General features: G+C 37.5%; 1 protein-coding gene across 29 annotated transcripts in view; it reads right to left on the minus strand.

Moving 5' to 3' along the window:
- Window positions 1-23,093, minus strand: part of MLLT10 (MLLT10 histone lysine methyltransferase DOT1L cofactor) — a 256,466-nt gene that overhangs the window by 156,953 nt on the left and 76,420 nt on the right. The gene's annotated exons all lie outside the window — the stretch shown is intronic.

Below are 23,093 nucleotides of genomic sequence, written 5' to 3' on the forward strand. Positions count from 1 at the left end.
CCAAGTGGTGCCATGGCCGAACCCGGGATCCCAGCTGACAAACACCAGGCCACCAAAGCAGAACATGCAAACTTAACCACTGCACCACCGGGCCAACCCAGGAAACATTTTTAAATTCAGATGCTGGCACTGACACTTCTTACAAGAATAATTCAATCAACAATACTTCTGAGAATCACTATAAAAAAAAGTTTTACAGTTGAATACCTAAAATAAAAATTTTAATACTTTAGTCTTAAATGTCAATATTTTAAACTTTTATACTAATGTCGATATTTTAAATACTATTACTAACATTCATTATTTTACTTAAAATATTTTAACAAGTGACATTAAATGTTAATGTTTCTTTTATTTTCAAAATGTGACTGAAGGTATCAAAGAGCTGATGTGCTGGTGAGGAACTACTGGGCCCACACTGGGAAGGACCAAAGTCCAGGGAGGTGAGTACAGCCTTCGGCTGCTTGTGCCACCCAGGGGACATCTGTCTATTTCAGAGAAAGCTGCTGAGACGGTGAAAGGTGCTGTGACCAACTCAGAGGGCTGGCAGTACAGGGACGTATGTCCATAGACAACCAAGGGAGAAGGGGAGCTAATAACCCTCTCACCCACTCTCAGCTGCCACACTGCAGGGCTACGAGCCGGAAGCAACAACAAACGAAAAGCACACAGGCCCCAAAGACTGCACTGGGCTCTGACCGTCTCAAACTCTGAAATTTGACTCATGTACTCTAAATTACAAGTGCCCCCAGGCACCAGACAGAAGCAAATATACATCTTCTCTAGAGGAGAACAATGTCATCTTAGCTACAAATAATTTCTGCTATTAGTTCATTATCATTTTCAACACAATAAAAAATGCCAAATACATGAGAGACAAGACAACATGAATGAAAATCAGTAGAAACGAGAACAGATCTGTATTTTGGAGTTTCAGACATAGACGTTAAAATAAGTATGCTTGGGGGCCGGCCCGGTGGCGCAGCAGTTAAGTTCGCACGTTCCGCTTCTCGGCGGCCCGGGGTTCGCTGGTTCGGATCCAGGGTGCGGACATGGCACTGCTTGGCAGCCATGCTGTGGTAGGCGTCCCACATATAAACTAGAGGAAGATGGGCATGGATGTTAGCTCAGAGCCAGGCTTCCTCAGCAAAAAGAGGAGGACTTGCAGTAGTTAGCTGAGAGGTAATCTTCCTCAAAAAAAAAAAAAAAACGGTATGCTTGTTATGTTTGAATACATACAACACAGAATTGAAAATTTCTCCAAAGAACTGAAAACCATAAAAATAAATCAAATAAAGACTCCAGAAGTAAAAACAAAAATTTTTAAAAATCAATGGTGTGGGATTAACAATGGTTTAGACATAGATGGAAACAGAATTAGAGGGCAACAACAAAATAGGTCAGAAGAAAATATCCAGAATGTTAGCACAAAACACAAAAGTATTAACAGCACAAAAAGTGGACAGGAGGCATGAACAATATAATAAACAGGCCTAACACATATGTAATTAAGAATCCCAGAGAAATATGATAGAGGAAATGGCACAAAAGCAATATTTGAAGTGATAATACCTAAAAACTTCCCAAAACAGAAGAAAGATGGTCAAGTCATAGACTGAAGAGGCACAATAAATCCCAGGGTCAATAAAAATAAATCCACACCCAGGCATACTCCTTAGTGAAACCACAGAAAACCAAAAGTAGATAAAAATCTTAAAACAACCAAAAGGCAAGCTATTGTCAAAAGAACGCCTGGATAAATAAATAAAGCCCAAAAATATCTCTAAACAAATTTCCATTAAAGGGAACACCAAACAACTTTTCTCAGGCAACAGAAAAAAAGAGCCAAGAAGGAAGCTCCAAGATGGAAAAAAAAAAAAAAGAAAAGTGAAACATGATAAATATGTAGGTACTTTTAATGGATACTGACCGGATAAAGCAACATTAATACTGTCTTTCAGTTAAAATACATATGATTGTTTACATCAAAAATTAAAACGTTGTCTGGTAAAGTTTTCAATGTATGTAAATGTAACACATATTAAACGATAACAAAGATTGGGGAAGGAATGGATAAAAGAGATCTATATGGTTTCAGGGTTTCTACATTTTGTGTGAAGTGATACACACAGTAGACAGCACGAAAACTGTAATCCTGAGAGCAACCACAACATACATAAATATTAATATTTGTATATATAGAAAGATAGATGGCCAAAAAAGTAATGGAATGCAACTAATTAAATTTAAATGCAAGCCTAAAAAATATTCAAATAATCACAAAGAAAGAAGAAAAGAGGGAACAGAGGAACACTAAGAGAAAAAAAATCAAGGTTAAGAAGGAATAACAGGAGGGGCCAGCCCCGTGGCCGAGTGGTTAAGTTTGCGTACTCCGCTTCAGCGGCCCAGGGTTTCGCAGGTTTGGATCCTTGGTGCGGACATGGCACCGCTCATCAGGCCTCGCTGAGGTGGCATCCCACATGCCACAGCTAGAAAGACTCACAACTAAAATATACAACTGTGAACTGGGGGGCTTTAGGGAGAAGGAAAAATACAAAATAAAAATAAATAAAATCTTCCCCAAAAAAGTGATTATCATTTAAAAAAAAAAAAAGAAGGAATAGCAGATAGTAGGAGACTTCTGCTTCTGGTCAAGATGGAGTAACAGGGACCAAGTTTAGCCTCCTGCATGCAACAATGCACAATCTCCACTTAATTCAGACAATGTTTTTCAAGACACTGAATTATCAGGTGACAAAGGAGAGGAATCCCAAAGAGACAAGAAACAAATGAGATGAACTCTCAGTTTGCCCCAGCTTAATGTCTTGAGAGTTAGTCTAGGCCAAGCCCAAGATACCCAAAGTTTAAAAGATCTGGTGAGACCAAAGCAGCTAAAATTGGCAGGACAAAGTATCAGAAATGAAACCTCTCCACAGAGAGAACACTCAGAGAGAAAGAGAGATCCAGAAAGCACCACTTGAGTATTAAGCAGAGAACATGTGAGTGAAGAGATTACCTGAGGGTGGAAAAAGAACCATCCAAAAAGATTAGAGGAAACAGGATCTGGTAGGCACAAGGGCCAAGAACAGTGCCTGTTCCCCCTAGCCAGACGGGAAAAACTCATAACTCACAGGGCATCTGGTAGAATACTCAGAAAGGGCTTGCCCCAGTAGTAGCGAATAATTACCCCCAGGCTGAGCACTGCTCTGGACCTACCTAACAGATCATAACAGCAGGACTCAAAAGGATCAAACTGTTTCCAAGGAACATAACTGTATTTCAGAACAAAACTCAAGATTTATAGGAACGCAAAAATATCCAGATTTACGTCAGCAAAAATGGTGGAATAGGCAGTTCCAAAGATACCTTCTACCAAAGAATTATCAAAAAATCAAGCAGGAACTGTCGGAATCAATTTTGTCAGGACTCTGGAAAAGAGAATGAAAGGTTTGCAGCAACCAGACAAAGGCTAAGTCAAGAAAAAGGCACCTTAAAAATGGCAGGAGAGTTTTGGGCATATTTGCTTTCCCTTGACCCATGCTCAGCCTGGGTTCAGCAGAGGTCCTGAAGTGTGGAACCCTGGTTCCCGGTTTCAGAAGGAGCACAGCAAATCTTATTTGCAAAGAACTGTGTTTGTCTCTTCTAAAGTATCTGCAGGCTACCTTCTTTTGACAAGCTCAGGACTCGGGGCAAAAAACTGGTGGTTATTCCTCAAATCACTGTAAGGCAGACAAAAAACCCACAGGTGCTCGGGGCAACAGATTATGGTTCAAGCATACAAAGAAGGGCCAAAGGCCTGGGAGGAAAAGCTGGAGACAGTTTCTCTGGGAAATTGGGTATTCAAAAGCACCTGTGCATGTAGGGGACTTCAGAAAGCAACACATGCTCAGGGCAGGGTGCATCTTCAAGAAAGACCTGAGGAGACCCTGAACTTTTGTCTCTAGGTTATTTCGAAGTACAGGGCAAGCAGGAAGTGAAAGCTAAGTAGGGCACAGTTTTAAACAGACTGGCTAACCACTGAAGAAATGGACCCAGCACAGAGACAATCTGCAAAGACTAGAAGAGGTGTTTCTTTTCACTGTTCTTTTTGATTCTCTCGCTCTCTCACTATTTCGGCAAGTGGTATTCAAGCAAATCCTTGTTAAAACACTAGTTGATTACAAGCTAAAGAAACAAGGACTGTAGAGGTCGTAAGTGACAAAGAATACACACTTAAAAAAAAGTTTAGAAAGTCACTAAAAAGAAACAAACAGCTGCAGCTTTCAGCAAGCAACAAAATTGAACCAAGAGGAAAGAATCTACTTCCAGCATTAACACATCATAATATTCAATAAGTCCAGTTTTCAAAAAGAGTTACAAAGCACACAAAGCAAAGGATAGCCCTTTCAGAGGAGAAATTTACAGAATCTGTCCCTGCAGATGTACAGACATTGGACTTAACAGGCAAAGAGTTTAAATCAACTGTCTTACGTATGTTCAAAGAGCTAAAGGACAGCACGGACAAGGAACTAAAGGAAACCAGGACAATGACGTCTCAACAATTAGAGAATACCAATAAAGAAAAATTATAAAAAGTAACCAAACAGAAGTTCTGGAGCTGAAAATTATAACGAAAGTGAAAAATATACTAGAGGATTTCAACAGCAGGTGTGAATAGGTAAAGAAAAAAAAAATCAACAAACCTGAAGATATACCAACTGAAATTATCCAGTTTCTAGAGCATAAAAAAAAAAGAATGAGGAGGGGGAAAAAAAAGAGCGTCTATGAAACCTGTAAGACACAATCACACCCACCAACATAAACACAATGGGAACCCCAGAAGGAAAGGAGAAAGAGAAGCAGAAAGAGAGAATATTCGAAGAAAAAGTGGCCAAACACATCCTGATTTGATAAAAGACACGAATCTACACTTTCAAGAGGCTCAAGAAACCAGGAGAAGAACAAACAGAAAGAGATCCACACTGAGATACACAGTAATCACTGCTAAAAGACAAGGAAAAAGAGAATATTTAAAGCATTAAGAGGGAAGCAACTTGTCACATACAAGGAACCCTCAATAAGATTAACAAAAGGTTTCTCATCGAAGTCAATGGAGACCATTAGGGAGAGTAATGACATTTTTAAACTTCTAAAAGGAAAAAAACCTGTCACTCAAGAATTCTACATCAAGCAAGGCTATTCTTCAAATATGGAGAAAGTAAGACATTCCCAATGAAACAAAATGTGAGGGAGTCTGTTGCTAATAAACCTGCCCTACAAGAAATGATAAAGGGAGTCCTTCAGGCTAAAATGAAAGAATACTAGACAATAACTAAAACCCATACAAAAAATAAAGAATTCCAGTACAGGTAACTACAGGTAAAAGTTAAAGCCAGCAGTATGAAATTTTTTACTTGTAACTCTTCTTTTTCTTTCCTATGTGATTTAAAAGACAAATGCATGAAAAAAATAATTACAAACCTATGTTAATGGTCACATGATGTAGAGGGATGTATAAAGACACAAATTTTGATAGAAAGGGAAGGTGTAGCTGTACAGGAGCAGAGTTTTTGTATGCTATGGAAGCTGGTATCAATTAAAACAAAGTTATTACAAACTTAGGACGTTAATTCTAACCCCATGGAAACCAGCAAAGACATACCCAAAAGATCTACACAAAAGGAAAAGAAGGGTATCAAAAAGGAACAATACCCGAAAAATCTATTTAACAAAAACAAGGCAGGGTGCTGGCCCCGTGGCAGAGTGGTTAAGTTCGCACGCTCCTCTTTGGCAGCCCAGGGTTTCACCGGTTCGGATCCTGGGCATGGACATGGCACCGCTCATCAAGCCATTCTGAGGCAGCATCCCACACGCCACAAGTGGAAGGACCTACAACTAAAAACATACAACTATATAGGGGGGGCTTTGGGGAGAAAAAGGAAAAACAAAATCTTAAAGAAAAAGAAGGCAGTATTGGAGAACTAAAAAACAGAAAGGGAACAACTCATACAGGAAAAATAGTAAAATGGCATAAATTCTTATCAGTAACTACTTAAGTGGAAATGGGTTATACTCTCCAATCAAAAGATAGAGATTGGCTAAATGAATTAAAAATATAGCCCAACTATATAGTGTCTAAAAAAAACTCACTACGGATACATAGACACAAATAGTTTGAAAGTGAACTGATGGAAAAAGATATTCCACACAAATAGCAATCAAAAGAGACCTGGATGGCTACACAGGTAATATCACACAGAAAGACTTTAAGTCAAAAACTATAAAAAGAGACTAAGAAGGACATTATCTGTTGATTTAACAATCAATTCATCAGAGTGTAAAAATTATAAACATATACACACCAAATAACAGAGCCCCAAAATATACAAAGCAAAAATGTACAGAATTGAAAGGAAAAATAGACAGTTCTAAAATAGTATTTGGAGACTTTCACACCCCACTTTCAATAATGGACAGAACGTCTAGACAGAAGATAAATAAGGAAATAGAGGACCTGAACAACATTATAAATCAACCAAACCTAATAGGCCAATCAACTCAATGACAGCAGAATATACATTATTCTCAAGTGCACATGAAACATTCTCCAAGATAGATTCTATGATAGAACATAAATCTCAATAAATTTAAAAAGAATTAGGGGCCAGCTCGGTGGTGCAGCAGTTAAGTTCACACATTGCACTTCAGCGGCCCGGGTTTCACTGGTTCAGGTCCCAGGTGCGGACATGGCACTGCTTGGCACGCCATGCTGTGGTATGCATCCCACATACAAAGTAGAGGAAGATGGGCATGGATGTTAGCTCAGGGCCAGTCTCCCTCAGCAAAAAGAGGAGGACTGGCAGCAGTTAGCTCAGGGCTAATCTTCCTCAAAAAATAAACAAACAAACAAATAAATTTTAAAAAAATTAAATCATACCAAGTATCTTTCCCAAGTCCAGTGGAATGAAGCTACCAATCGTTAAGGGGAGGAAAATGGAAACACTGCAAATATTTAAAAATTAAACAACACAGTCTTAAACAACTAATGAGTAATAGAAAAAAATGAGGCTACTAGGAAGCAAATATTTAAAGGGTAAAGGGCTCCTTTTGAGATGATGAAAATGTTTAGGAATTATGTAGAGATGATGGTTGAACAACACTGTAAATATTCTAAGTGCCAGTGAATTGTTAATTTTAAAATGGTTAATTTTGTTACGCGCATGTCCCTTCAATTTTAAAATTTATATATATAGATATATCCACCCATCCATCCACCCATCCATAACAGTCAGCATCCAGAAAGGTATAATTCCCAATGTCTGGAATCCAATCAAAGATTACCATCATGCAAAGAAGTAGGAAAACACAACTTGTAATGAGAATAATCAATCAAAACCAACCAAGAACTGATATAAATGCTAAGATTAACAGGAAAAGACAAGAAAATAGTTATTATAACTTCATTCTATATGTTCAGAAAGTTAAATAGAGACATGGAAGATATAAAAGAGATCCACATTAAACAGTCAACAACCATTTAAACAAAAATGATAATTCATTGTAGTGTTTATAACAAAGATAAATGCACAACAACAACTGAATAAAGGCCAAAAAAGAGAAATGGAACTACATTATATTGAGGATTTTATCCTACACACCAAGTAATATAATAATATCACTTGATGGTAGACTGTACTGAGGAAAAAATGTATACTTTAAAACCTAAGACAATAATTAACACAACAAAATATATAGTTAATAACACAACAAAGAGGATTAAAGGCAATTATAAAAATCTCAAACCATAAGAAGGCCAAAAAATAAAAAAAGAGAACAAAAAACAGATGGCGCAAATAAAAAACAAGTATCAAGATGGCAGATTTAGATTTAAACATCATCAATCACACTAACTGTAAATGAACTAAACACCCCAGTTAAAACATACAGCTCGTGAGAATGAAGAAAAATAAGTGGTCGATAAGTGCTTGAAAAGATGCTCAACATCATTAGTCACTAGAGAAATGCAAATCAAAAATAAAATGAAATACCACTTCACATCCAAAAGGGGGTCTAAAACGAAAAAGACAAACATTAAAAAGTGTTGACAAGAATGTGGAGAAATAGGACACCTGACGCACTACAGGTAGGAATGTAAAATGGTACACCCACTTTGGAAAACAGACAGGCAGTTTCTCAAAACGGTAACAGAGTGAACACATGACCCAGGAAATCTACTCCCAAGAATAATCTGAAGGGAAATTAAAACATATTTCCACAGAAAAACATGTACACAAATATTAACAGCAGTATTATTCAAAGTAGACAAAAAGTTTACCCACAAATGGATAAACACAACTTGGGATATCCATATAGTGCAATATCATTTGGCAATTAAAACAACTGACGTTCTGATACAGGCTACAACACAGATGAACCTGGAGAACAGTATACTACTTAAAGAAGTCAGTCACAAAAGACCACATATTGTATTTTATACATTTAAAAGAAATATCCAGAATATGAAAATGGGCAGAGAGAAGGTTAATGGTTGCCTAGGGTGGAGGGACTGAGAGGAAATGGGAAGTGAATGCTAACGGTTACAGTCTGTCTTTTGGCATGACGAAAATGTTCTAAAATTGATTGTGATGATGGCTGTACTACACTTTGAATATTTTACAAACCACTGAATTGTACGCTTTAAATGAGTCAATTGTATGGTATGTGAAGAAAGTTGCTATATTAAAAAAATCAACAAGAAAGACTCAATTTTTTAAATGCACAAAAGACTGAGGGGCTGGCCCTGTGGCCAAGTGGTTAAGTTTATGCACTTCGCTTCGGTGGCCCAGGGTTTTGCCAGTTTTGATCCTGGGCATGGACATGGCACCGCTCATCACGCCACACTGAGGCAGCATCCCACATGCCACATCTAGAAAGAAGGACCCACAACTAAGAATATACAACTATGGGAGGAAGATCCAAGATGGCACCGTGAGTAGTCCTCTTTGCCTCTCCCCCTTCGAGTCTACAATTATTTGGACACTCATCGCTTAACAAAGGATATCCAGATAGCATCTCAGGATGTCGGAGAGACCCATGCAACTATACATCGGAAGGCGGACGGACTTCCCTCCAGGAGGAGGTGGAGATAGGTGAAAACTCTCCGACCCTGACAGAACAGCCTAGTACCTGCAAGCGGCTTTCTTCCAACAGATGCCCCCAGAAGATCAACACACACCTAGGGCAGGAGCGAGCGCACACCAGAGGAGCGACGGTGGAAACAGGTGACCAGAGCCCTACCTAAACCCCCTGCAATTACTCCTAAACGCAGAGGGAAACTCCAGAGTTACACACCTGAGGCCGCGGGGAGAGTCTCGCCCCGCCATCGGCGGGGAGATCCCGCCTAGTGTCCACGGCACCTGGAGGGTCCCAGAGAGAATCACAGAGGGCACGGCGACCCCCTGGATGCCACTGCCTGTACGGCGGGGCAAGGGATTGCCGGAGATCTCAGAGAGGACTGGGGATGGGTGGAGATCCAGTGGCCGGCTCCGTGGCTCATGTGGGAAGCTCCAGAGTTCTGCCGGGGCAGCAGACAAAACTCTGTCTGCCATTAGCGGAGGGGCTCCGCCCAGCATCCACAACACCAGGAGGGTCCCGGAGAGGAGAGTATCAGGCAGGGCAGGCAGCCAACCAGCTACCACTGAAATCAGGATCTCCGGCTATCCCCCAGACAGTGCAAAGGGCTCCCCGAGTTCCTGGGGAACAGGACTGTGGCTGGGTGGAATTCCAGCGACCTGGCTCCGTAGCCTAGGGGGAAACCCTACAGGCTCACAGCAGCCTCAGCGAAAGCCTCTGCACAGCACTAGTAGAGAGCACCCATCCAGTAGCCACAAGGCTGGAAGACCCCGGGACAAAAGTAGCATAGCTAGGCGAGCTAACCACAGACTGTAGAAGATGCCAATAGCTCTGCTGCGACCCATAGTGGACAAGTGAGATTTTGTGGATGCCGACAGTGACGAAGCAGCAAATCTAAGCGATCCTACCCCTGGCTGCTGGAAAAGCCCATAACACCATTGCAGACCCCAAGGAGGGAGCACGTCTAGGTGGGCTGCAACAATAGGCAGCAGCAGCCTGAAGCCCCCACATGACGGCCCCCACGGCAGAAGAGGGAATCCACAGGACCACTGTGACTACAAGGAGGGGCCCAGGCCCAGTTAGCAACTGTGGATAGGGTTCCCGGTTGGTGCAGTATAAACAGCTGCTCCTCCACCACACCAGCAGAAACAAGTGACAGGAGCAACTAAACTCTATCTCTATGATAAAATCTACACACATCTACAACATCAAGCAATATGAAAAAATACATTAAGTCTCCAGAACAGTAGGAAAATAACAAATACACAGAAAACAATCCCAAAGAAAATGATATATATAACCTAAATGACGATGACTTCAAAACAGCCATCATTAAAATACTCAATGAGTTAAGACAGAATTCAGATAGACAACTCAACGAGTTCAGGAGCTATGTCACAAAAGAGTTTGATACTATAAAGAAGAACCAAACAGAAATACTGGAAATGAAGAACACAATAGAGGAGATTAAGAAAAATCTAGATGCACTGAACAGTAGGGCCGATAATATGGAGGAAAGAATTACCAATTTGGAAGATGGGAATATAGAAATGTTGCAGGCAGAGGAGGAGAGAGAACTAAGACTAGCAAGAAATGAAGAAACTCTCCAAGAATTATCAGACACAATTAGGAGATGCAACGTAAGGATTATAGGTATACCAGAGGGAGAAGAGAAGGGGAAAGGGGCAGAAAGCCTATTCAAAAAAATAATGGCTGAGAACTTCCCAAATCTGGTGAGAGAGATGGATCTTCAGGTGACAGAAGCCAATAGATCTCCAAACTTTATCAATGTAAGAAGACCAACCCCACGGCATATAGTAGTGAAGCTAGCAAAAGTCAATGACAAGGAGAAAATACTAAGGACAGCCAGGCAGAAGAAACTAACCTACAAAGGAACCCCCATCAGGCTATCAGCAGATTTCTCAGCAGAAACTTTACAGGCTAGAAGAGAGTGGAATGATATGTTCAAAAATCTGAAGGACAAAAACCTACAGCCGAGAATTCTCTACCCAGCAAAAATATCCTTCAAATACGATGGAGAAATAAAAACTTTCCCAGATGAAGAAAAATTAAGGGAGTTCATTGCCACAAAACCTCCTCTTGAGGAAATCCTCAGGAAAACCCTCATTCCTGAAAAATCAAGAAAAGGAAAGGGGCTAAAAAACCAAGAGCAGAGGAGATAAGTAGAAGGACAACAACAGAGAGTAGCACCTCTTCATCAGAACAGATTAAACCATGGGACGAGAAACAAAGGAAATTGAAGAAAACTGGAAAACGAGACATAAAATGGCAGTGGTAGGCCCCCACATCTCAACAATCACTCTAAATGTAAATGGATTCAACTCCCCAATCAAAAGACACAGAGTGGCAGGATGGATCAAAGAACAACACCCAACAATACACTGCTCCAGGAAACACACCTCAGCCCCAAAGACAAACACAGACTCAGAGTGAAGGGATGGAGAACAATACTCCAAGCTAATAATGAACAAAAGAAAGCAGGTGTCGCTATTCTAATATCAGACAAGGTACACTTCAAAGCAAAACAGATAAAGAAAGACAAAGAGGAACAGTATATAATGATAAAAGGGACTCTCCACCAAGAAGACATAACACTTATAAATATATACGCACCCAACACAGGAGCACCAAAATTTGTAAAGCAACTCTTAATAGAACTAAAAGAAGACATCAACAACAATACAATAATAGTAGGGGACCTCAACACACCATTAACACCAATGGACAGAACATCCAGACAGAAAATCAACAAGGAAATAATAGCATTAAATGAAAAATTAGACGAGATGGACTTAATAGATATATATAGAACACTTCATCCAAAAACAGCAGGTTACACATTCTTCTCAAGTGCACATGGAACATTCTCAAGGATTGAGCATATTTTGGGAAACAAAGCAAGCATCAATAAATACAAGAGAGTTGAAATAATATCAAGCATCTTTTCAGATCATAATGCTATGAAACTAGAAATCAACAACAAGAAAGAAGCAGAGAAAGGTGCAAAAATGTAGAGACTAAACAACGCGCTTCTGAACAAACGATGGATTATTGAAGAAATTAAAGAAGAAATCAAATATTATCTGGAGACAAATGAAGATGAGAACACGACATACCAAATCATTTGGGATGCAGCAAAAGCAGTCCTAAGAGGGAAATTCATCGCAATACAGGCTCACCTCACTAAACAAGAAAAAGCTCACATAAGCAACCTCAAATGATACCTAACAGAACTAGAAAAAGAAGAACAAACAAAGCCCAGAGTCAGTAGAAGGAGGGAAATAATAAAAATAAGAGCAGAAATAAATGATATTGAAACAAAAAAGACAATAGAAAGGATCAATAAAACAAAGAGTTGGTTCTTCGAAAGAATTAACAAAATCGACAAACCTTTAGCCAGACTCACCAAGAAAAGAAGAGAGAAATCGCAAATAAATAAAATTAGGAATGAGAGAGGAGAAATCACAACAGATACCAGTGAAATAAAAGGGATCATAAGAGAATACTATGAAAAACTATATGCCAACAAATTGAACAACCTGGAAGAAATGGACAAATTCCTAGACTCCTACAACCTCCCCAAACTGAATCAGGAAGAAATGGAGACTCTGAATAGGCCAATCACAAGTAAGGAAATAGAAACGGTAATCAAAAACCTCCCCAAAAATAAGAGTCCAGGACCAGACGGCTTCTCTGGAGAATTCTACCAAACATTCAAAGAAGACCTAATACCTATTCTTCTCAAACTATTCCAGAAAATCGAGGAAGATGGAGTACTCCCTAACACATTCTATGAGGCCAACATCACTCTGATCCCCAAACCTGACAAGGACAACACAAAGAAGGAGAACTACAGGTCGATATCACTGATGAACATAGATGCAAAAATCCTCAACAAAATTCTGGCAAACCGAATACAGCAATACATCAAAAAGATTATACACCATGATCAAGTGGGATTTATACCAGGGACACAGGGATGGTTCAACATCCGCAAGTCAATCAACGTGATACACGACATCAACAAAATGAAAAACAAAAACCACATGATCGTCGCAATAGATGCAGAGAAAGCATTCAACAAGATCCAACACCCATTTATGATAAAAACCATCAATAAAATGGGTATAGAAGGAAAGTACCTCAACATAATAAAGGCCATATATGACAGACCCACAGCCAACATCATACTCAATGGACAAAAACTGAAAGCCATCCCTCTGAGGACAGGAACAAGACAAGGGTGCCCTCTTTCACCACTCCTATTCAACATAGTACTGGAGGTGTTGGCCAGAGCAATTCGGCAGGAAAAAGAAATAAAAGGAATCCAAATAGGTAATGAAGAAGTAAAACTCTTGCTGTTTGCAGACGACATGATCTTATATATAGAAAACCCCAAGAATCCATAGAAAAACTATTAGAAATAATCAACAACTACAGCAAAGTAGCAGGGTATAAAATCAACATACATAAATCAGTAGCATTTCTATACACTAACAATAAACTAACAGAAAAAGAACTCAAGAAGTCAATCCCACTCACAATCACAACGAAAAGAATAAAATACCTTGGGATAAACTTAACCAAGGAAGTGAAGGATCCATACAATGAAAACTACAAGACTTTCTTGAAAGAAATTGACGACGACATAAAGAGATGGAAAGACATTCCATGCACAAGGATTGGAAGAATAAACATAGTTAAAATGTCCATACTACCTAAAGCAATCTACAGATTCAATGCTATCCCAATCAGAATCCCAAGAACATTCTTCACAGAAATTGAACAAACAATCCTAAAATTCATATGGGGGAACAAAAGACCGCGAATTGCTAAAGCAATCCTGAGCAAGAAAAACAAAGCCGGCGGAATCACAATCCCCGATTTCAAAACATACTACAAAGCTACAGTGATCAAAACAGCATGGTACTGGTACAAAAACAGGTCCACAGATCAATGGAACAGAATTGAAAGCCCAGAGATAAAACCACACATCTGTGGACAGCTAATCTTCGACAAAGGAGCAGAGGGCCTACAATGGAGAAAAGAAAGTCTCTTCAACAAATGGTGCTGGGAAAACTGGACAGCCACATGCAAAAGATTGAAAATTGACCATTCTTTTTCACCACAAACCAAAATAAACTCAAAATGGATCAAAGACCTAAAGATTAGGCCTGAAACAATAAGTCTTCTAGAAGAGAATACAGGCAGTACACTCTTTGACATCAGTTTGAAAAGAATCTTTTCGGACACTGTAACTCCTCAGTTGAGGGAAACAATAGAAAGAATAAACAAATGGGACTTCATCAGACTAAAGAGCTTCTTCAAGGCAAGGGAAAACAGAATTGAAACAAAAAAACAGCTCACTAATTGGGAAAAAATATTTACAAGCCACTTATCCGACAAAGGGTTAATCTCCATAATATACAAAGAACTCACACAGCTTAACAACAAAAAAACAAACAACCCAATCAAAAAATAGGCAGAGGACATGAACAGACATTTCTCAAAAGAAGATATAAATATGGCCAATAGACACATGAAAAGATGTTCATCATCGCTAATCATCAGGGAAATGCAAATCAAAACTACACTAAGATATCACCTTACACCCGTTAGATTGGCAAAAACATCCAAAACCAAGAGCGACAAATGTTGGAGAGGTTGTGGAGAAAAAGGAACCCTCAAACACTGTTGGTGAGAATGCAAACTGGTACAGCCACTATGGAAAACAGTATGGAGATTTCTCAAAAAGTTAAAAGTAGAAATACCCTATGACCCAGCCATCCCATTACTGGGTATCTATCCTAAGAACCTGAAATCAGAAATCCCAAGAGTCCCTTGCACCCCTATGTTCATCGCAGCATTATTTACAATAGCCAAGACGTGGAACCAACCTACATGCACAGAAACTGATGATTGGATAAAGAAGATATGGTACATATACACAATGGAATACTACTCAGCCATAAAAAAAGACAAAATTGGCCCACTCGCAGCAACATGGATGGACCTCGAGGGTATTATGTTAAGCGAAATAAGCCAGTCAGAGAAAGACGAACTCTATATGACTCCACTCATAGGTGGAAGTTAGTAGATTGATAAGGAGATCTGATCGGTGGTTACCAGGGAAAAGGGGGGGTGGGGGGAGGGCACAGAGGGGGAAGTGGTGTACCCACAACATGACTAACAAAAATGTACAACTGAAATCTCACAAGGTTGTAATCTATCATAACATTAATAAAAAATAAAAAATAAAAAAAAAGAATATACAACTATGTACTAGGGGGCTTTGAGGAGAAAAAGGAAAAATAAAGTCTTTAAAAAAAAAAATTTAAACACACACACATCACCAAAGAAAACATAAAAATGACAAATAAGCACATGAAAAGGAGCTCAAATTTATTACTCATTAAGGAAATGCAAATTAAAACCACAGGGATACCACTAGACACCTGAAAGGATGGCAAAAATTAAAAAGACTGACCATACAAGTATCGAAGATGATGTAGCGTAATGAAACCTCACGTGCTGCTGGTGGGAATGTAAAATGTTACAACCACTTTAGAAAATAGTTTGTCAGTTCCTTAAAGAATTTAAATATGCACTTACATTACAAACTAGCCATTTCATGCCTAAATATTTTCCCAAGACAAATAAAAGCCAATGGTCATACAAAGACATGTACTCAAATGTTAACAGTAGCTTAACGATAGCTAAAAACTAAAAAACCTCTAATTATCAACAGGTAAATCAAAAAACTACTATATTCATACAAAGGAATAACAGTGAACAACAAAAATGAATGAAATATTGATATCTGTAACAAGAATGAATCTCACTATTTATAATCACGGAAATAAGCCAGACAAAAATAGTGTATGTACATGTTATATACATATTTGTGTATCTAGACACACATACATAAAATTACATATATAAATTCCATTTATATAAAACTCTAGAAAATGCAAATTAATCTATAGAAAGCAGATCAATGATTACCTGAGACAAGGCTGGGGAGAAGAAGCAGCGGTACAGATATAGGACAAAGGAGTAGGAGAAAAGTTTTTGGAGTAATGAATATGTCCACTAACTTGCTTGTGTTGCTGGTTTCATCGGTACGTGCATTAGTCAGGACTTATCAATTGTCACTTTAAATATATGCAGTATACTCATTGTCAATCATATCTGAACAAAGCTGTTTTAAGTTTTTTAAAAAGAACAAAAATCTTAAAATAGATCTCAATCCAAATTTTTACTTATATTAAATATCAATCATTTATACACACGATTAAAGGTAGACACTGAGAGGAGATTAAATAAAAATGACTATACTATATGCTGCCTATAAGAGACACACTTTTAATAAACATAAAGATTCTGATGAAAGTTTGAAGCAAATAAAGCAAATGGATGGAAAACGATACACCACGCTAACAGTAAGAATACAAGGGCTGGAGTGACTACTGTGATATCAGATATATACCACAAGACAAAGACTCCATAGATAAAAAGGGGCATTTCATAACAATAAAGGGATAATTCAACAGAAAGACATAACAACCAGAGAAATGTCTGCACCTAAAAATGAAACCTCAAAATAAACGAAGCAGGACTTGAGAGAATTAAAGGAAGAAACAATGTTCCAATCATAATAGATTTTTAACACATCATTCTCAGCAACCAATAGATGAAGAACAAAAAAAGTCAGTAAAGACATAAAAGAGCTCAACAATATCAACTCTTTGATCTAACTGACATAAAACACTATATTCAACTGCAGAATACATATTCCTTTTCAAATGTATATGGTACATTCACCAACACAAATCATATGCTGGGCTCTAAAATGTGCCTCAGGGAATTTTAAAGGACTAAAATCATCTACAGTGTAATCATTAACTACAATGAAATTAAATTAGCAACAAATAATAATTAGGTATCTAGGAAAACCCCTAACATACTTCCAAATAACTTATGGGTTGAAGAGAAAATCACAAATTAAACTGGAAAGCTTTTTGATTTGATTGGCAACAAAGATACAACATATCAAATTTTGTGGAATGCAGCAAAAGCAGTGCTAGGAGGGAAACTTACAGCTTTACCTGCTTTCATTAGAAAAAAAGATTTAAAATCCAAGACCTAAAGGTGCCACTGCGGAAGGTTAAGAGCTAAAAAGGAAGAGCTAAATATACACAAAGTAAGTTTAAGGAAGGAAATAATAAAGATAAAAGCAGCAATCATTAAAATAGAAAAGAAGCAGATGACTTAAAAAATTAACAAAGCCAGGGGCTGGCCTGGTGGCATAATGGTTATGTTCATGAATTCGACTTCAGTGGCCCAGGATTCACAGGTTCAGATACCAGGTGTGGACCTAGCAGAGCTTGTCAAGTCACACTGTTGTGGCATCCGCATAAAATAGAGGAAGACTGGCACAGATGTTAGCTCAGAGTGAATCTTCCTCACACACACACAACAATTAACAAAGCCACATGCTGTTTCTTTAAAAAGGTGAAGAAAACCGACAAATGCTAGGTATAATGGTCAAGGAAAAATCAAAACCTAAGAAACCTGAGAACACAAATCACCAATATCAAGAATAAACATGGGTTATGACTACCAACACTACTGATCCAACAAACATAAACAGGATAATAAGAAAATACCATGAACAACAGTATCCCAACAAATTCGACAACTTAGAAGTAGTCAAATTTCTTGAAAAACAGAGCTCACCAAAATTGACACAGAAATATCTCTGTACACAATTTCAAAAATTAATTTGCTATCAAAAATCTTCCCAGAAAGATTTCACTCTAACACCAGAAGGTTTCACTGGCAAATTCTATCAAACATTCAACCAGAAAGTAACACCTTTTACACAAACTTTTTCATTTTAAAGGATCATCATAGCCCTTGCACAACAAAATCTGCCAAAAACATTACAACTTTTAAAGAAATGGAGAATTAAGGTGCATGACAACACTAAGATGTATGTCACTAGTTGGATAAATAAATTTAAAGTTTTCTAAGAGTTTCACAGGGTTTAGAAAGAGGATAAAAGCATGTATTAATATTAAATTTTATCAAGCTAACAGAGAGTAGAACAGAATGATAAAAAGTAATCCAAGAGAAACGTTACAGGCCTATTAAAATGGCCAAAATCCAAAACACTGTATCATCAACTCCTGGCAAGGATGAGGAGTAAGAGTTACTCTGTCATTCATTGCTGATGGGTATGCAAAATGGTACAGCCACTTTGGAAGACATTTTTGTGGTTTATTACAAAACCTAAACATACCCATACCATACAATCCAACTTGCGCTCCTTAGAATTCACCCAAAGGAGCTGAAAACTTATGCCCATACAAAAACCTGTATATGAATGTTTATAGCAGCTTTATTCATGACTGTCAAAACTTGGAAGCAACCGAGATATCTTTCCATAGGTGAATGGATAAATAAACTGTGATACATCCAGACAAACAACAAATCAGCACTAACAATAAATGAGCTGTCAAGCCATAGAAAGATATGAAGGTTTAACTTAAAAGTGTATTACTAAGTGAAGAAAAGGCTATATACTGTATGACTACAACTATATAACATTCTGGAAAACGAAAAACTATAAAAACAGTAGAAAGATCAGTAGTTGTCAGGGATAAGGGAAAGGGAAGGATGAAAAGGCAGAAAACAGAGGATTTTTGTGGCAGTGAAAATACTCTGTACGATATTATAACGGTGAATACATGTCATTATAAATTTGACGAAACATATAGAATTACAATACCCAGAGAGAAATCTAACATAAATAAAGGACTGTGGATGATAACGATCGTCATTCTAGGTTCATCAACAGTAACAGACATTCCAGTCCAGCAAGGGATGTTCATAACAAGGGAGGCTATACATGAGTGGGGAACAAAGGTATATGGGAATTCTCTATACCTTCTGCTCAATATTCCTGCGAACCTAAAATTGCTCTAAAAAATAAAGCCTCCTAAGAAAAACAAACAAAACAAAAAACAGTAATCCAAAAAAAAGGCAAGAATGAAGAGAAAAGGAACACAGAACAAGAAAGACAAATAGAAAATTTTCTGTAAGATGCAAAGTTTAAATCCAAATCCAAATACACACACATACACAAAGCCATATACATACATTCAACGTAAATGGACTAAAATTAACTTCAATTGAAGACAAAACTCTTAGATTGGCTAAAAAGGCAACTACTTCCTGTTAACAAGAGACAAATCTAAAATATGAGAATACAGAAAAATTAAAACTAAAAGGATGAACATATACCATTTGAAAACAAAAACTAATAGAAAGCTAAGGTAGTTATATCAATAACAGTTGAAATATACCTTGAGGCAAAAAATACCACCAGAGAAAAAGAGAAGCACTCCACCACAAAAATTTCAACTTCATAAGAAAGAGATATAATTCTAAATGTGCATGCAACCTAATAACATCATCCAAAAAGATAAGGCAAAAATTGAGACTATACAATCACAATGAGAAATATTAACATACCTTCCTCAGTAAATGACAGAACAAATATTCAACAAATCAGCAAGGATACAGATGTTAACAAACCCAAATAGCAAATCCAACTTTATAAATATAGATAAAATACTACACTCCAAGACTACAGAATTTCTTTTTTAAAGATTTTATTTTTTTCCTTTTTCCTCCCCAAAGCCCCCTGGTACATAATTATATATTTTAGTTGTGGGTGCTTCTAGTTGTGGCATGTGGGACGCCACTTCAGCATGGCTTGATGAGCAGTACCATGTCCACTGAAGTAGAGCATGCAAACTTAATCACTGGGCCGGCCGGCCCCAGACTACAGAATTTTTTAAAGCACACTCAGAACTTCTTTAAAGCTGGCCCTAGACTACAGAATTTTTTAAAGCACATACAGAACTTCTTTAAAAACTGACCAGGGGCCGGCCCCGTGGCCGAATGGTTAAGTTCGCGCACTCTACTTTAGTGGCCAAGGGTTTCGCCGGTTTGGATCCTGGGCACAGACATGGCACCGCTCATGAAGCCATGCTGAGGCAGAGTCACACATGCCACAACTAGAAGGACCCACAACTAAAATATATAACTATGTACCAGGGGGCTTTGAGGAGAAAGTATACTTCCTCTCTTGGAGTAAGAATAAAAACATCTTATATTAACAACAACAAAAAAAATGACCATATCCTAGCCATAAACCAAGTCTCATAACACATCCCATAAGACTGAAATCAGACTTGAGTTTTCTGATAACAATAATTAAACCAGAAATGAATAATAAAAGTCCTCATGTATTTGGAAATTTAAAAATAAACAACTAGCAGTAGATCATAGTAGTAATTAGAAAAGAAATTATAAGAGAGTTTTTACTTAATTATAATGAAAATATCTAAATGACAAGATGAGCTAAATTTCTCCCCAGAAATATGCAGTTTTAAAAGCATATATTAGGAAGATTGCAAATTAATAAGCTAAATAAATTTCCATCTTAAAATTTTATAAAACACCTAAACAAACCCCCTAGAAAGTAGAAGAAAATAAATATGAATATGCCTTTTCATGTTCTTTGGCCATTTTAAATCAGTTCTTTGATATTTTCATTGTTGAGTAGAAGTTCTTTATATACTCTGAAGGTTAACCTCCTATCAGATAAATGATTTACAAAATTCTCTCCCATCCCATTACCTTTTCAGTCTGTTCACTGGGTCCTCCGATCCACAAGTTTGTAAGTTTGGTGTGGTCTCAATTGTCTATTTTTGGGTTTTTTGTTTGTTTGTTTGCCTGTGCTTTTAGTGTCATACCTGAGAAATCATCACCAAGTCCAAAGTCATGCAGCTTTTCCCCTGTTTTCTTCTAGAAATTTTATAGTTTTGGGTGTTAGTTACTTCAGTCTTTATTCAATTTTGAGCTGATTTCTGTATATGGTATAAGATAAAGGTTCAGTTTCATTTTCTGCACGTGGATATCAATTTTGCCAACATCATTTGTTGAAGAGCCTGCGCTTCCCTCATTGAGTGGTCTTGGCATTCTTGTCAAAGATCATTTGACCATATACACAAGGGCCTATCTTTGGGCTTTCCATTCTATTCCATTGGTCTATTTGTCTTTATGCCAGTACCACAGTGTTTTCATTACTGCGGCTTTGGAATATTTTTTGAAATCTGGGAGTGAGACTCCTCCAACTTTGCTCTTCATTTTCAAAATTGTTTTAGCTATTCAAGGTCCCTTGAGATTCCATATCAATTTTAGAATAAACTTTTCCATTTGCACAAAAATTGCTACCCAGATTTTGATAGGGATTGCATTCAGTCTGTATATGACTTTGCATACTATGGATACAGGATATCTTTCCATTTATTTATGTCTTCTTTAATTTCCTTCAGCCACATTTTGTCATTTTCAATGTACACATATTTCCCTCCTTGATTAGATTTATTCCTAAGAATTTTATTGTTTTTGGTGGCTTTGTAAAATGAATTATCTTAATTTCCCTTTTGAATTATTCATTGTTATTGTATGAAAACACAACTAACTTTTACATGTTGATTTTGTATCCTGCAACTTTGCTGAATTTGTTTTCTAGTGCTAACAGGCTTTTTTGCGGAATCTTTAGAATTCTTCTACATATAAGATCAAGTCAGCTGCAAACAGAGATAATTTTACTTCTTCCTTTCCAAATTGGATGCCTTCTATTCTTGTTTTTCCTAATTACCCTGGCTGTACTCCAACACTCCAATACCATGTTGAATAGAAGTGAAGAGAGCAAACACCCTTGCCTTGTTCTCCATCTTAGGAAAAAAGTTTGTCTTTCACTATTGAGTATGATATTAGCTGCGGGCTTTTCATATATGGCCTTTGTACATATATTGAGGTAATTCCCTTTTATTCTTAGCTTGTTGAGGGTATTTATCATGTAAGGGTGTTGAACTTCGTCAAATGTTTTTTCTCCATCATCGAAGACAACCACATGGGTTTGTTTTGTTCTTCATTCTGTTAATATGGTGTTACATTCACTGAATTTCATCTGTTAATCCATTCTTGCACTCCAGGAATAAATCCCACTTGGTCATTGTATACGATCATTTTAATGTGCTGTTGAATTCGGTTTGCTATTATTTTGTGGAGGATTTTTACATCAATATTTATCAATGATACTGGTCTGCAGTTTTCTTTTGTTCCTGTAATATATTTATCCGGCTTTTGGGATCAGGGTAATGCTGGCCTCATAAAATGAGCTTGGAAGTGTTGCCTCCTCATCAATTTTTTTGAAGAGTTTCCAGAGGATCAATTCTCTGATGAAGCCGTCTGACCCTGGAATTTTCTTGGTTGGGAGGTTTTTGAACAATGATTCAATCTCCTTACTAATTATTGGTCTGTTCAGATTTTCTATTTCTTCATGGCACAGTCTTGGTAGGTTGTGTGTTTCTAGGAATTTATCCATTTCTTTCAGGTTATTCAAGTGTTATTAAACTGTTCACAGTATTCTCTAACAATCCTTTTTATTTCTGTGGCATCAGTTGTAATGTCCTCCTTTTCTATTTCTAATTTTAACCATTTCAATCTTTTTTTGTTCTTGGTTAATTAAGCTAACAGTCTGTCAATTTTATTGATCTTTTCAAAAAAACCAACTCTTAGTTGCATTAATTTTTTTCTATCATTTTCCTATTCTCTATTTCATTTATCTCTACTCTAATCTTTATTATTTCCTTCCTTCTGCTTGCTTTGTGCTTAATTTGTTCTTCTTTTTCTACTTTCTTGAGATGTTAAGTTAGGTTCTTTGATATCTTCATGTCATATCCAAGAAAAGAGCAAAAGTCACAAAAAAGGGAAGAAATGTTACAAGACTAATTATGGAAGGGGTGGCAGGGGGAGAGTTGTAGTTTTATAAAGAAATGGAAAGACAGAGCTTCCATTAACTGTAGAAGGTAGGGTAA

This window comes from Equus przewalskii, chromosome 30 (genome assembly GCF_037783145.1).
Source record: "Equus przewalskii isolate Varuska chromosome 30, EquPr2, whole genome shotgun sequence".
Classification (NCBI taxonomy): Eukaryota; Metazoa; Chordata; class Mammalia; order Perissodactyla; family Equidae; genus Equus; species Equus przewalskii.